This window comes from Brachycentrus maculatus, unplaced genomic scaffold (assembly GCF_059751285.1).
Source record: "Brachycentrus maculatus isolate JH-2025_06_01 unplaced genomic scaffold, ASM5975128v1 h1tg000069l, whole genome shotgun sequence".
Lineage (NCBI taxonomy): Eukaryota > Metazoa > Arthropoda > Insecta > Trichoptera > Brachycentridae > Brachycentrus > Brachycentrus maculatus.
In genome coordinates this window covers 2,344,002-2,355,000 of record NW_028280823.1, presented here as the reverse complement: position 1 = coordinate 2,355,000, position 10,999 = coordinate 2,344,002, and positions in this window count along the sequence as shown.

The window sequence follows — 10,999 nt, the reverse complement described above, 5'->3', positions numbered from 1 at the left end:
CAAAATGTCTCGGCGGACATTAGAGCAATAGTGATTCAAGTACTGCGGAACAATGAAAAGTACGGGGTAAGTTGTATCAAAGCGCGCCGAGGCTTTGCGACAACTTGATGCCTCTACACGTAACACAATATACGGCTTTAAAGCAAATGCTAACTATACTTCAGGATCGTGACTGAAATTATTAAGTCCACCCCAGTAAGTACCTAAATAAATCTACTTCTTCTTGTGCTTGGTGTAGGCCTTGTGGCCTGTTTTTAATAGGGATGTTAATTCCCAGCAGTCAATCCATCTCCAACATATATGAAGAATAATATGGAAGTTTGGCATTAACAGAGTTTACGACCGTCATAGGTTTGGTTCGTTGTAAGCCCTGTAAATGCGCATACTTCCATATTCTTCTTCATCTAAATTAAGATGTCAAAGATGGACATTTTACAAAACTATACACATTTTTTTTTAATTGATATTTTTGGTTCCGTTGAACTGATATATTTCTTAAATAAAAAATCTCAGTTCGTGTTTTTGTCCTGAACAACCTACCCCCGAGCTAATTCGAAATTCCCTCTACTTAAAAAAAAAACCTTCCTGAAATACTAAATTTCTTGACACCACATCGGGGTGAAGCTAATTAAACTGAAAGCAGTCAGATTTTCACAGAGGCGAAATGCGATTTTTTGATATTTATTTATAATTCTATATATTTTTTTATTCAACCATTCATAATTTCATTTTGAAAAATTAAAAACTCATAAAATTCACATAAATATGTAATTTTAGATTTTTTTAAATAAAAAATCTGCTTTTGATAAATTTCTTAATAGTTCCAATGAACATTTTCGAAGGGTTAATTTCTTTTAAAACATAATGCTTATTTTTATAATTATACTCGTATATTTGTATAAATATTTAGAATCATTTACGATTTAATAAAAAAATCTTATTAGAAAGCAAGCAAATGTCAATAATATTTATGTCAGAAACATTATATTTATTTTAGAGTAGATGAGGTATTAAATAAAAAACTAATAAAATAAAAACTTTTTTTTAAATATGTCGTTACTCAATTTGTTTTTGGATTTGATCATTAACAGTTAATCACGCCAATCAACTCAAAAATTTTCTTTGTATATTTCGTTTTTCTAGCTGCTGCTATATTTGATAATTTGACATCAAAATCTATACCTGGAAAGAAATATTGACCGACAAAAATTAACGACTACTTTCTAAATCAGGTAACCGAAAAAGTAACAGTTACCTATCTCTTTTTCAAGTAAAATAAATACAGTTTGAACCCATTTTTTTTTTTTTTTTAAATTGTGTTAAGTAAAACATAATAATAATATAATAATAAAACCCTTATCCGCACCCCAATGGTGCATAGGGCACTGTGTCATATTAACGCAGTGCTATCTTGATCGTTTACACATGAAGGAAAGGTGATCAGCCCTCCGCTTCAGATACCAGTCCATGGTAATATTGAATAAATATTACAGTGAAAAAATCACTTATATTTATTTTACCCCCCTTGGGAATCGAACCCGGGACCTCCAGAACGGTAGCCGAGCGTGCTGACCATTACACTACGGAGGCGGACAAAAATAAAACATAATTGACGTTTTGTAAATAGATTCATCAGAATTTTAAAACGGGTCATCCTGTTTTGATTCGGTTCTGTTCTAACGCCATGCTATAATGAACCATTCATAGGTTATTCCAAGGTTTAAATAATGTGAATTCCGTGTAGAAATATCATTGAATAAGTAATGTTTAAAAATCTGTCAAACGCGGAACAGTGTAAGCAGAAAAAAATATTTTAAAGAAACAATCTTAATGTATTAAAAACAAATCTCTACAGTTAAAAATTTGGAATACGCCTTGAGTAAGCCTTTTAAAAATGATTTTATCACAAACTTTAAATACGAAAACGACATTTTAAGTATAATGCAAAAAAATCTGGTGGCTAGAACACAAATAGCATAGTTTGTTATGGTACTAATTATGTTTCTAGAAAAAAAATATTGTTTTCAAAAATCAAAAATGCTTGAGAAACGCTGGCTGAGGGGGCACAGATGAAGGTAATGAAAACGTGAATCCAATCTTGAGTGACGTTTTTAATTTAAAATGGTAACATAGTTTAACTGTCGCATTAAAAATACTAAGTAGGTAATAACAGGATGAATTTTATTTCAGTTTTCGTCCGTAGGTACGCCACGCGTCCAAAAGATCTAAGTATTTTCATGCACGCTGCGTTGCGTTCTATTGGCATTTACAATTTTACTCATTCAAGCGAATGTAGTTTTAAAAAAAAGCAGAGGAAGACCGAGGAAAACTTGGCATGATCAAGTATTTCGGATACTTGAAAGTAGTCTCAGGTCAGGAGTAAAAATGATTGGTGGGTATGTATGTATGAAGAGATGCTTGTGGAAGAGGCGAAAAAGACAGAGTGGTTTGGCGTTCTATTATCTTTGCCTACCCCTGTGGGGAAGCGGCGTTGGGGTTAGCTGGTTGTGTATATATATATATATATATATATATATATACATATATATATATATATATATATATATATATATATATATATATATATATATATATATATATATATATATACATATATATATATATATATATACATATACATATATATATATATATATATATATATATATATATATATATATATATATATATATATATATATATATATATATATATATATATATATATATATATATATATATATATATATATATATATATATATATATATATATATATATATATATATATATATATATATATATATATATATATATATATATATATATATATATATATATTTATATATATATGTGTGTATATAAATATATTTAAATATATACATACAAACATATATTTGGTGTTTATGATAATAACTGCCTCATATATAAGTATGCATATGAAAAAAATACTTATTCGAACGACCCACATTGAAATATTATAATACGTACAGGTAACATAAATCCGTAATCTATGTTAGGCCTGAAAATAGCTGAGGCCATACAGGTACTTTCCAGAAAGTCGTTTTGGCTGAGGCATACATATTTACGATAGGCTGAACCTAAATAAAACTTTTGGGGGGATCTGCCCCATGTTTCTTCTTTCTTTTTGGGAACACCACCCTCGCGCTAACTACTTGCCGAACTTTTTTATCTTCCCTTCCTCCCTCGTGAGACCTAGAAATTAACAGGGCTACACTATATTCGAAGGAAATTCATTTGAGAAATTTCATCCAAAGGCTATATTTCAATTAGTTAAACTACATTTAAAAAGGTACGTTTGTAGTCTGAAGGACCAAGAAGTTACAAAATTCCAAAACATTGTGAGTGAGTTAGTCCAAACCCTTGTTCACAAACCTGGGTATCTCCACTTAGGAGTTATTTTAATGTTGACAACCAAACATAGATGAATATTCTTTTCAACACTCTCCTTATCATTCATCGTTCACTTTGTGTAATACCACTGTTATTACTTTGTGTAATATACACAAAGTGAACGATAAATGATAAGGGGAGTGTTATATTCCCATACCTCAAAGTTAACAATACTTTTAAAATACAAAATAATATTCATTTCTTTGATTCATCTTTATGAACGTTGAGATGTCAATATAAAAAAACTGCTTATTGGAAAAAACCCAGAATCGTGAACAAGGATTTGGACACACTCAAAATATCATGAATCAAATAACTAACCAACTAAATACCATCAATTAATTGATCAGCTTCATAAAAATGTACTAATATATTTTTTTCAGACGTCTCCTTACATGTGAAATAATTCGGTCAAATCTTACATGTATTTAAAAATATCTTACTCAACTAAACCACACACCCTGCCTAGAATATCAAAGAAATTGAGTACCCCATAAAAATATGTCATTTTAAAAAACGGTAAAAGATTTTATTTAATACATTATATTTACCTACAGTGTCATTTAATGAATGCAAAGGTATATATTATTATGTATTGATTTGACATTAAAATTGTGTGATAAAATGATGATATTTTTTTTAAACCGTCTGTATAGACTGCTTTTTGAGGTTATTAATGTAAACACGACTATTTTTGAGAATATCTGTAGTTCTCAAAACTAGTTATGTTTACATACATTAATAAACTCAAAAAGTGGTCTCTAAATGTGTGTTTTATTTTTACATTTAAATTAAAGGTATATTAAAAATACGTACAAATATCGTATAAAGAAATGATAATGTTAACCCTGGATCAGGCTTTGAAGACTTAACCCCGTGCGTCTTTCTCCTCCCATAGATTCCACCCAGCAACCCCCTAGGAACTTTTCTCCCGATATTGACGTGTTCTGGAAGGGTTATGTTATGTACACACATACCATACACACGTCCTTTATGCTATCCTAGGAGTTACGTCAGACTACTGATTTAAGGACCATTCTGACAATGGTGTACCCTGCACAGTTTCTGCTGACGTATTATTATAAAGTTTACGCTAACTGCAGTGCCTTAAATATCCATAAATAAAAATGTAAATGTTAGTTTGTTCTAGATCTTAAATCATCTCATGCTATTCATCGATTTCTTTGAAATTTTGAAACAACGTTGCGTTTTCAAATATCTTTAAAAATTAAAAAAAATGTTAATTTGAATAAATTTCAAGTACATGAAAGTGGTCAGGTTAGGAGTTGGGATAATCGGCGTGTATGTATAAGTGGAAGAGGCGAAAATTGTTTTTCAAAGACAGATTGTGTGGCGTTCAATTCTCTCTCTACCAACCTCCGCGGAAAGCGGATTGATGTTAAGTTAGATTTTTTTTAATCCTAATTTATTTAAAATATTACATATCCTTAATTTTTTCACGAATTTCATTTAAATTTTTACTCAACGTTGTATTCCAATCCGCATGGGTTTTTGTATATTTGTGATAGGTGTTTTTACCTGGGGCTGATCACCCTTCAATATTAACACATAAAATTCAATTTACAATTTTATTTATATCCAAATTGTTTTAAATTAACGCTATCGAAAATTGAATACATCGAAAATACACAGTATTTATACATGTAGGATATGTATTGAAGATATATTTTACATAAATAACCCGGTAAGGTTCTTCAATAAATTTTACTCTGAAATGGAATTTTATAATCTATTTGAATTATTATATTATCTGAGGGGAAAACATTTATTCTATTGTAATATTCGTTTATACTGACGAATTTAATATATGTAGATATATTTCTGAGAACTGGCCTTTCTATTAGGGTAGAATTCCGAGGAGAATGACACTGACGCTGCGTCTATACCGAAAGTGGCAACTGACGCGGTGTAAGTCACGATAGCGCCCTTCGATGCTCATGCGTCAGTACAAGGGTCTTTGCCATCTCAATAGTTCTGCTATTTGTACTTCAATTATTATGAATATTCAAGCATTAATAGAATAAAAGCGGTAATGATTCTGAGAATTTTGAAATGGTCTGGACATGTAGAACGAACGAGTGAATAAATAATAGTAAAACAAATTTATGATGAGAATGTTGTTGGAAAGAGGAGCAGAGGAAGACTGAGGAAAACTTCGCACGATCAAGTATGTCAAATATTTGAAAGTGGTCAGGTCAGGAGTCGGAAAAATTGACGGATATGTATGAAAAGATGCATGATCGTGGATAAAGCGAGGATTGTTAGGAAAGACTGAGTATTTTGGCGTTCTTTTCTCTTTGCCTGGTCCTGCAGGGAAGCGGTGATTTTTTTCAAAAAGGAATGACCCGCTAAGCCCCAACTTTAATAGGCTTGTCTGCAGGTAGGATAGTAAGGATGTGAAAAATACATCATAAACACCCAGACCAATTGAAAATAAATCATTCATGAATTTATTTTGCAACTGGCGGGAATCGAACCCGCGATGCCAGTTTAGCATTCGAGCGTCTACCCAACTACGCCATGGCGCCTGTCGAAGTTAATTGTACTCGTAAATGTATTGCCGCAGCTGCACTGTCGCTACTGACGCTTTTCTCGGAAGCCTACCCTCATGGCGTTTCCCGCCTTTAGTGACAAGAGACAATACACAGTACGGTTCGGCGATGCATCACAACGCTGCGTGTTAACGGGTGAAAATCGTTTGGAAAACCGCCGAACCAAGACGGGCAATGAACATTGTTAGCTGACACTATTATCCTGACATGCCAATTATTCTCGTTTTGCCATTTGCCACGATCGTAATTGGCACCGCTCCACAATGGCTTCCACACGTTGCCACCGGGAGGGGGTGTTGGCGTTATACGCTCTCGGAACTTTGAATCCCAAATCCAGGGGGGTTCTTGGGAACAATCGCCATTGTGACCCGGGCCTGTGCCGGCCATTGTTGTAGAGAAAACCATTTCGCTGTTACGTACCTACTCGCTGACATTCCGCAATAGTATTCGGTGACATTCTAGCGTTTTAATCAAAAGTATCTACCTAGGATTTCGGAAAATATCAATACAAACGTGCGCTTCGGTTGAAAGATGACCAAGCCCATATATACTATTTAAAGAGAAAAAAACTTGCAATTTTAATTACTATTCTGAAACAAAGTTGATTTTTTAAACATCGTGGTACCTGGTATGCTTTTTATTTGTTTGATACAGTTACAAAAAATATTACAATTTCATTCATTAGATTACTACATATATGAAAAATCTTATATTAGTTACACTGTGCTTCTCCAAAAAAGAGACTAAGCTGTTGTGCTTGGAGAGGGACTCAATATTTATTTATCTTGCTTAATTAAGAAAAATTTTTAATTGTTTCATTTTGTGTGTTTTCATACATAATAGCATTTATTTTTTTAAAGTATTTTGTAGTTTTTTTTTAAATATTATTTTCAATAATTCTAAATATATTCTATGATTCTTTTTTTAATGAAGACGCGTCTCTTTTTAAAAAGTCCAGGGGAATTATGTAGCCTTATCAACAACAAAAGCGGTATGCAATATTAGATTTAAGAAAATAATCATGGCCAAGAAAAAGCACTGGTGTTTGGAAAAATTAAAAGATATAAAATTAGTAAAAGACTTCCAATCAACTCTAGTAAAGATTAATAATGAGACAGAACCAACTTCTTGGGAGACAATGAAAAAAAACATCAATGCAGCATGTGACGAAAGTATTGGGAAAAACGTCCTAGAACCCAGGAAACCATGGATGAATCAACAAATACTAGAATTAATCAAGGAGAGAAACAAACTAAGGAGTAAAGATTATGTCAAATACAAACGGATCAAAAATCAAATTACAGACCAATGTCGCAATGCAAAAAATGAATGGTTACGTGAAAACTGTAAAGAAATCGAAAGCCTATTACACAAAAATAATATCGATAAAGCATATAACAGAGTTAAAAGCCTAGAATATACACCTAAAACAAAGAGCAATATTGTTAAAGACAAAAACGGAAACCTATTATTTGAAAATGAAAAGGTAGCTGAGCGATGGAAGGAATATCTAGAAGATCTGTACTGTGGAAATGATATCGAAGACGAAAGGATTTATTTGGAACCAGAAGAAGAAGTAGATCCCGATTGCAAAGGACCACCCTTGACAAGGGCTGAATTCGATTTTGCAGTGAAGGCCTTAACGGATAGAAAAGCAACTGGGATAGATGATATACCTGCTGAGGTTTTAAAGAATGTAGACGAACGGACGAAGACAGCACTATATAACATCATAAGTGAGTGCTACGAAAAGGGAAAATTGCCCAACGACTTCGTAAAGAGTAAGTCTATAACAATACCTAAAAAGGGAAATGCAGCAGACTGCAACAACTATAGAACCATAACACTTCTATCCCACGCATCCAAAGTGCTCCTGAACACTATAAAGGGCAGGTTGAAAAAGAAAGTGGAGGAACAGCTTGGAGAGGATCAGTTTGGTTTTAGAAGTGGAGTGGGAACACGAGAGGCAATTTTGGCACTGAGACAGATACTGGAAAGACGACTGGATGTGAATCTTATAACATACACGACCTTTATAGACTTAGAGAAGGCTTTTGATAGAGTGGATTGGTACCTCTTGTTTAAAGTCATGAAGAAAAGAGGAATTGATTGGAAGGACAGAAGAATCATCCTCAAATTGTACAAGGACCAATCCACTCTCATAGATATTAATGGTTCCTCAAAAGAAGCCAAGATAAGAAAAGGTGTGAGACAGGGTTGTCCGCTGTCACCCTATCTATTCAATTTGTTCATAGAGGAGGCCATTGAAGAGTTGAAGGAAAAAACAAATGGAGTAAAAATAAACGGTCAACAAATACATTGTATAAGATTCGCTGATGACATCGCCCTGATAGCAGAGGACGAGAGTGACATGAACCACATGTTAAACACTCTCTCTAATGCTCTGGATAAGTTCCATTTGAAAATTAATGCCGCCAAAACAAAATCAATGATCGTTGAAAAAGAGCAATCTGACCTCCATCCAACAATACTTCTCGGAAATAGAGTAATTCAACAGTTGGATCAATTCTGTTATCTGGGTAGCACGCTAACATATAACAATAAATGTACCCTAGACATAAAAAAGAGGATAACGCTAGCCAAGCAAACTTTTATGAAAAAGTACAGCCTCCTATCAAACAAACATTTAAAAATTGAAGTAAGAAAAGGATTCATAAAGGCTTTTGTTTGGAGTGTTTTGTTGTATGGGTGTGAAACCTGGACCATCCAAAAGTACGAAAAAGACCGGCTTGAAGCATTTGAGATGTGGGTTTGGAGAAAGATGACCAAGACATCATGGGTTGTAAGGAAGTCCAACGAAAAGGTGTTGCAGGACGTAAAAGAAAGAAGAGAGCTTTTAAATCATATTTTGAAGAGGAAGGCCAAGCTAATAGGGCACTCAATTAGAAATAGCACCTTTCTTAGCAACATCTTCGAAGGAAGAATCTTGGGAAAACGAACAAGAGGCCGCCCAAGAACTTCATACTTCCAGGATTTGAAGCGGCTCATGGACGTCTCCTCCTATTCGCAGCTCAAGAGGATGGCGACTGACAGAGACAAGTGGCTGACACTACAAGGCGCTGCCTTTAGAAGATGATGATGATCAACAACAAAAAAAGATTTTTGGCATAAAATTTCCTTAAGACTGTTTGGGATAAGTTTTTTTTTTCATAAAGCATTTTTCCATTTTTTTCTTCTTCTTACCCTCATTCGTACCCACTGGTGCAAAGGACACTGCATCAAATTGACACATTGTAAAGTTGACAGTTGATTTCATGAAGGCAAGGTGATTAGTTTCACGATTTAGGTACCATCCAGGTCAACAAACAACATTTATACTAATTTTGACTGTCCCGGGAATCAAACCCGGGTGGGTACCTTCAGCATGGTAGCCAAACGCGGTAACCACTACACTTTTAAGGTGAGAAATATGTAGGTACCTACAGGTTGTTATTTATGCAGTATATCCATTACAGTAGACCTCGGATTACGAACTTAATTTGTTCCAAAAAACTGTCTCCTGAACTGTTCGTAAACAAATTTTCTATGCAAAATGGATTAATATGCTTTGTACCACCAAAACTATGCGTGATAGCCTGTTTAGGATCTAAAAACAGTTGATTTTATGCATTTCTCTTTTTGCATTTGCTGGCGATTTTATTAATTCAGGATTAAAAAATGGTTATGTGAAATTTAATCGTAGAAAATCCCTCTTGATTAAATCAAATATATCTTTTATTCACCAATTTCCATTGACTTATAGTTGTATGCCCGTAGACTGTCTATGACGTATCGACGGAGAGTAAAAACGATGCTCCCACTCTTTCAACAACCGGTTGAATTAAAACGTTTCATTTTTTCGTCTGATCCAGACCAATTTGCCCTACTGCGCCTAAAAAAAGTTACTTAAAAATACTAATCTTAAAAATAAAAAGTCATTGTTTTGAAATGGAGTCCTCTTCTATGAAAACATTAAACGCTTTAATGTGAACAAGATTCTGTCTAACGAGGTTTATTTGATTGTCCAATAATAATGATGTGGAATGCATTATCATTGCATAGCATTATCGTTGAGCAGATTTACATGTTACGCATTTTTTTATGAAACCTCGCCTCGTTTCGAACATATTTCGTTGATCAAGGATATTATACATAGAAACATTCCAATAGAAAAATCGCCCTTGTGTAGGGCAGATGGTTTTTTGTAAAAATTCACACGTTCGTAAATCCGAAAACGTGCCATTGAAAGCTACCCAAGACGAGATTTTGTCTTTTTTATACATCCAGCGGGGTACTTTGAAAAAAAATTAGTACCTACTTACTGGTATATGGGTACCGTGTCAGCGCCACATTCCCAGGTCTAGTATAGAAACTTTTGGTTTCCATTCGGACCAAGTATTAGCGGTGTGTTGGGAGAGGTAAAACGACCTAAAATGAAATGGTTAGTTAGGATGAAGCGACTCCCCAGGACAGGAATCACTTGCGAAGTGCTGAGAGGTTCTATGCCCAAAACTGATTGATGGGACAATACCAGTACCTACGTGAAAGCTTTAAATATATTATTTAATTATTTGTCTTCTGGCAATACATTGAAAATGGCTCTCCAATTTTTAAATATCTCTTTTCTGATAAGTCATGTTACCCATTTGAAAAATATTATTTTTTTAAATATAATATATAACAATGCTTACTATATTCTTGTTTCACCAGGACATCTAAGCATATGAATGACAATGGAGATTCCGATTTATATAAAATCTTGGTGAGCAGCCAATAGTTTAGTGCTTATTCAGTTTAAATTTTGTTCTTCAATACATCAAATGGAAAATAGTGTTTTTACTCGGAAGGAATATCAGATGTACTCGAAGGTAACATACTCTTATCACATCGTGGATATACTGTCAAAAAACGTCAACTCGAAAATATAAATTTTTGACTGAATGATGCAGTATTATAAAGTTTTCAACGTTCCATATCATACGATTTTTTTTTAAATAATCTAAGTAGAAAAACA